The sequence below is a fragment of the Amphimedon queenslandica genome, unplaced genomic scaffold (genome assembly GCF_000090795.2).
Source record: "Amphimedon queenslandica unplaced genomic scaffold, v1.1 AMPQUscaffold_13408, whole genome shotgun sequence".
Classification (NCBI taxonomy): Eukaryota; Metazoa; Porifera; class Demospongiae; order Haplosclerida; family Niphatidae; genus Amphimedon; species Amphimedon queenslandica.
In genome coordinates this window covers 151,611-158,110 of record NW_003546356.1, presented here as the reverse complement: position 1 = coordinate 158,110, position 6,500 = coordinate 151,611, and the positions used below count along the sequence as shown (strand labels likewise).

The 6,500-nt window shown below is 36.0% G+C and overlaps 1 pseudogene; it reads right to left on the bottom strand.

Annotated features, from left to right (window-relative positions):
* Positions 1-5,280: 5,280 nt before the first annotated feature.
* Positions 5,281-6,399, bottom strand: LOC109581975 (uncharacterized; annotated as a pseudogene).
* Positions 6,400-6,500: the final 101 nt, after the last annotated feature.

Below are 6,500 nucleotides of genomic sequence, written 5' to 3'. Positions count from 1 at the left end.
ATACACACCAATGTAATAAAAGATAGATTTCATTACATAAACATGGTAATGAGGTGCATGTCTTTGCAGCATTCCCAAGTGGATACAAGCCTCCACTTTAAACAGTATTCCAGCAACATGAGAACATAGTTCACCACATTTATTACGAATATATATTGTGAGTAAATCATTGATTTATATAAATTGCCAGTTTACCCAACCATAAATGTGCAGTGCCCTGTTAAAATAGTGCCATCTTCTGACAGCTGTCCATGTTTTAAGAAATTTTGTAGTCTTTTGTGACAGACAAACCTTTTCTTTTAAAACACGCATCAGGATTACAGGGAAAGGAGAACAGAAAACAGTCTGAACCCATCCACTATAGCAATGCCAATAAAAATATTTATGCGCATACCATTGTCAGTTACTATTTATTTTATGTAGAAGTTATATGCATTTAAACTCTTGTATGCCTTCATCTTCATAGTATATGGCCCTGGGGTTTCTATTAAATAGCTATATTATGCACCCATATTAGACTGGGGGACACAGGCTAATTATCAACCCAACCATCAGGTTTTCATAGGGATCCATGCTTGCTTCATATTTTTTCTCTGATATCTCCATTTTTTGTTAATATCGCTTCCTTTCAACTTCTGGTAGTGTAGAATTGTGCCAAGGTGCCATAACAGCAGCCAGACTACAGTTATCATTGAGTTTTACTTGGACAATACCTCCACAATGATGCAGGCGGATGCCACTTTTAGTAATTACGTGCAACACGTGTTCTGAATACTTACGGAATAATAATCACAGGATAAGTATGAAATGGAGCTGTTTTATTTTGCTCTAACTGGTACTACGAGTGGAATTAGGGAGTTATAACAGCTGTCAATAGTAAAACGTTATTAGAAATGGTTACATTTTCAATGATTATTTATAGATAAATCTGTTACTAATTTTACTATAACTAGTAGAACTGTGAGAGGAACTAGAGTTGCTATAGGCGCCTTCAATAGTAATACAATTACACGATAAATGGTTGTAGCTTCATTGATTACTTTTGTCACTAATTAAGCTTCACTGTTGCTAGTATAAGAGGTGTGAATGGCAATGAGAATGAAAATGGTGACATTTTCATTAATTATTTTTTTATGATTCTGTCTTAAATACTAGAACTTGGGAGAGGAACTAGAGAGGGTATAAGAGCTGTCACTGCTAGTTTTATAAAGATCATAAATAGTTAGTTTCTTTCATTATGTTATTTAAAAACGAGAAACATAGCACAATTCTTATTAGAGAACAACATATAAAAATAAAATACTGAATGATGTTATAAATTACAGTGGATATACAGTATGATACAGGAGAGAGAGGAAGGGAATTTGATTGAAGAAGGAACAGAGTTCCCGAGTTTGATAACAGAAGGCAAGAAAGGGTGGAAGTGAGAGGAAGATTTACAAAAAATAAGTGAGAGGTTGCCTTTATTGTTGGAGCTGAGAGAATTGGTGAAGGGAGGAGCAAGGATTAGGGGATAAGATGGACAAAAATTAAGACACTATCTTAGATTACATTCAGTGGTGACCAAGGAAATGAATGTTAAACTGAGATAGAAAGACCTGTAAGGTGAAGACCAAGATGTGAAGGCTAGGCAATGGGTGATGTGTTGGACTGACTCAGGAGAGGATGCTACAGAGGGTGAAGAGAGTCCCAAACAACAGAAATTTTTTAAGATGGGACGAACTATGTTGGTGTGACATCTAATGAGTGTGGACGAGAAAGAATGGAGGTAGAAATTTCAAAAATAATAAACTGAGGACTTTTCTAGCCTTCTTTACAATTGTGTGAATGTGTAGGTAACAGAAGAAAGTGGTGGTAAAAAAGTAGTCCAAAATATTTAGGAGTAGAGACTCATTCAATTAGGCTTCAATTTAGTTGAGGAGGGGGAAGATCATCAAATGCAGATTGGTGTTTGTGTGAGAAAATAATATACTTCGCTTTGGAGCAGTTGAAGGATAGGTGATTCTGAGAGATTCAGTCGTTGAGTAGATTGACATCTACCTGGAACTTTGACCAGTCAGCAGACTTGTTTCCATACTTTTATTGAATTTTGTAACATTACGTTTATTCATCTTAATTTCCTTGGTTTAAAACTCCATTACAGGATATTAAAAAAAAATTCTGCAAGATATTGATTTTTGGCTACTTCTGCATAAATGAAGTAAACATATTACATCGTAAAAGCAAGGTTGTCAACAATTCTTACTTCTTATAAATACCGAAATCAGAAAGTAAGTGTAGTAGAAAAAGTTTTAAAATTGTGCTGCGATTTAATTTTTACTAAGACTGTTTTATGTATTATTGAATGTGGCATGTAATTATATAGGTCATAAATTTTTCGCAAAGTTCTAATCCAGTAATATTAAAAACACAATAAAACTGTCTAGATAAAAGTTATTCGAAATACCAGTGAAATTCATAGTTAAAATGAATAATTTATACGACATGCACAGAAAGTACATCTATTGAAGCTATCATAACACTTTAATTTGGCAAGGACTCTGAATTTTTCAGAAATTCAGAGTTTTCTTATGAGCACAAAGGATTGCTAAAGAATGAGTCTGTAACATTAATTACAATAGACAATATGAAACCTCTTAAATTGGTGGTGTAACTGGAATGGTAAATCATTTTTAATACGGGCAAAATAATGCCTAGTGGATCACATGGCATTCAAAAAGAAGTGAAATTAAGTGTGCCACAGTAGCACCAACAGGTATAGCCACATTTAATGTAGGCCAACTAAGAATACATAAATTATTTCAGCTACAAATAGAGCATGAGGGAAAAGCAGCTGGATATTGGGCTTTGAATAAAGAAGCTAACAAAAGGATAAAAAGTGACACTTAAAAATTTAATAATTATAGTAGTAGACGAGGTGTCTATGGTATCTAATCTAAACTTATCATGCTTACACATGCCATTTGTAAATGTATTTGCAACTGATGAATGATTTGAATCCACAATTATATTATTTTAATGTCACATCTTACATTTGCCACAAGTTGATTGTAGAGCAGTGATTACAAGGAACAGGTAAAAACAAGAAGTGGCGCAGCAAGTGCAATTAATGTATGGAAAGAAACAGTAAAAAATGAAGAATGATAAGTGAGCGACAAAAAGAAAACACTTGAGTCAACAGCTGCCAGATGAGCTCATTATGATACTTTGTCCTGTGCCTGATTGTCCAACTTCACTCAAAGTGATAGTAGTTTTGATATTTTAAATATCTAGAAGAGATTGGCCTATTTTAGCATTGATAACCTTCGATTTAAGTTGGCTTTAATATGCAATTTTCCAATCTTATATAGTGTTTTTCTTTAACTCTTGCCTCTTCAAGTGCTGTCCTGCTTTGGTGACTTGGTAATCACATCAATCTTTTGGGAGAGAACTTCAGATTAGCCTCCCCTTTCCTATTGTCAGACTTCGTTGTTCCTTCCCCTGCAGCTAAGTACTTATTTGAGTCATCATTGTCTTCTCTGGTAGTAATTTGTCATCTTTCAATCCATTGAGTCTGCTACTTCTTTTCAAGCAATAGTAAAGTAAATGCGAAAAGAAAGTAAATGACTAACATTAAGCACACACTGTCTTCGTTGCTGAGATTTATTACACCCAAGTGTGTTTTGATTGCCTCTTTATTATTCAAAACTTTTTTACTACACTTGGATTGAATGCAAATTGTTATGTTTACATCTTACTTGCAAGCAACAATTTTAATGATTGATTCTTTCAATTCATAGGCACATGTTTATGATGCTTACAAACGAATCAGAGATTCCAAAACAATGGAATTTTGAAGCTAGATAAAAGACAATTTCTAATTTTAGTCTCTCCTGTGACAAAAACTATTGTGCACTTACATGATGTGTCCAACAATGAGTTTAACAACACAATGAAAGTTGGTTTACTAACAGAACGATACATTTATCCTAACACTGAGGCCACAAGGTTTGAAGTTATTGTTTCTTATACCCTGCCCATTCCTATTTCCATCAAACCATGTGATTCTACTATACCAGTACTAATCATGTCTACTATATTACAGATGAATGGTTTATCATGTCCTTTCGGTCTTAAAGCAACTGCTTGCAAACATCTCTCCATCACATTTAACACTTGTAAGAATCTGTGCTATGCACTTGCTTCCCTTGCTAGAGGAAGACCTTTACTCCTTAGAGGATAATATCCTCAGCCCTTATAGAGCAAAGGAGGAAGGTAATTGTGGCTAATTTGTACAAGCAGTACTATGTTTCTCCTTCTGTGGACTGTAATTCTGGCTCTTTCTCTGTTCTTGTCTTTGTTAGCACAATCAAATTATTATCAAAAAAATGTATCACATGGTCAATGAATAATCAGTTATAATAATCACATATGAATGCGTGTATAACATTTCCCACACTCCTCACAGTTGACCATATTTCGTTGGTCTACTATCTCATGTTATACAAATAAGGAATAATAAATCTCAATAATAAATAAAGTTAGAGAATGATACAATAATCAATAATGAGTAAAAACATTATTAGCATAACATACTTAATTGTCATCAAGAAATTGTAATCGACAAGCCTGCATTCGATTGAGGATCATTTGGTTAGTAGAGCGAGTCGATCGAAGGGGGTGTAATACCGGTAGGTATATCAGATGTGACGGGTCAGACAAGCTATCAGGGGGATCTTGTCATGGGCGGTTGCAGAAATTTGGTTTGACCTGGGCATCAATAATTAGTGGGTGTGGTTCCATACAATTTTGCAAGGAAAATGGAAAATACTGATCTATAACTTCATTGAGATGGTTTCTTAGCATAAAACAACGAAGAAGCCTGTTGAACTACCACAGTTTACACTGGATGCCCACACCAGAATCATGAATATAATTATTGGTCAAAAAGTCAACCTGGGCATTGCCTACAAATGCTCAGGCCTGCAACCACCTATGGATCTTGTTGTGATACCTCAAGAGGGTATAATTTCTGCAGTGGTCTCCACAGCCTTCTATTTCAATCCTTACAAAAGCTCCTCTTATTGTGCCATCACTGCCAACAATCAATTCCATTATTCTAGAGAGTTTCCAAAATCCCCGTGGCTTGTCCTCATCATGCACTAGTACAGTGTCTCCAACAGCAGGAATACTACTGTTCCTGCTTCTGTTACTATATCTGTGTGCTTCCCTCTGCTCAAGCAAGTATTCATTTGTCCATCTCCTCCAAAATCCCTCAAAGATTTAATTGAGATGTTTCATTCACTTAGTAAGAGCTGAGGAGGTAATATTGATGTCTTCTGACTCTTCACTATAGCAGAATGAGTCTACAAGACTAAGTGATCTATGACCGAGTAGAAAATCAGCAGGTGTGAGATGCTCTTCTAGATCTTCCGTTGATACAAATGACAGTGGTCTAGAGTTTAATAGTCCCTCAACTTCCGTGATAGCTCATCAAAGGCCAGTTTAGATTGCCCAACTGTCTTTCTTAAACGTTTCATTGAGCCCATTTACCTTTCAAACATGCCTCTCCACCAAGGGGCCTTCTCTAAATTGAATTGCCATTCTATACTGACTCCTGACAGGTAATGTTGAGTAGCAGGATGTTTAAAGATAGCAAAGAGAGCTTTAGCTGAGGACTTAGGTTTTACTGTTATCAGATACAATTAAGAATGGAAGTCCTCTTCGAGAGGTAAACCTTTTTAATGCTCTATTAAATGCTTAAGCAGTCATATCCCAATTAGCTTTAAGTGCATAGCTCTCGCAATGCAGCAAGTGAACAAGCAGACCCAGACCTTCTGAGATAATTGATGGTTCCTTATATATTATGGGCCTGTGTAATCCACGCCATTGTAAGTGAAAGGTGGTTTTTGGTCACTCTAAACTCTGGAAGTTTTACAGGAAGGGTTGCAGCAAATGATCTCCCTTCATATTTCCTACAGATGGTACATTGGTGTAATACCTGATGAACCAACTGTCTTCCCTCACAATCCAGAAACTTAAACGAATATCAGCAAGGCACCATTGTGAGACACTCTCATATGAGCATCCATAACCACCAGTCGAATGAAACAGTGCTGATGGGGTAGAGTTACTAAATACTTTGCAGAGAATGACACTCTAGCATTCTCTATTCTGCCACCACATCTCTACACTTGGTTCTCATCCGTAAACAGCTACAGTTTATGATGCCAGAGTGTGAAATCCTTCTCATCAATAGTACTCTGGGCTACTTATCCAGTACACCTTAGCTTCCATGATATCATTAGCAGAGATCTTAGATTGAATTATGACTCCCTTAAATTGCTGAATGACCTTCCTTACAATAGAAGTGACTCGTAGAAGGCACAAGAAACAACTAAATTGATGAATGGGAGACATAGTATCAAGAGGTAAGAAGGAATGAGCATCTCTAGACTTTCACTTCGCTGAGACAATCTGTTGGAACTTCCTCTAATTCATTAGTGACAGATGATGCTGGC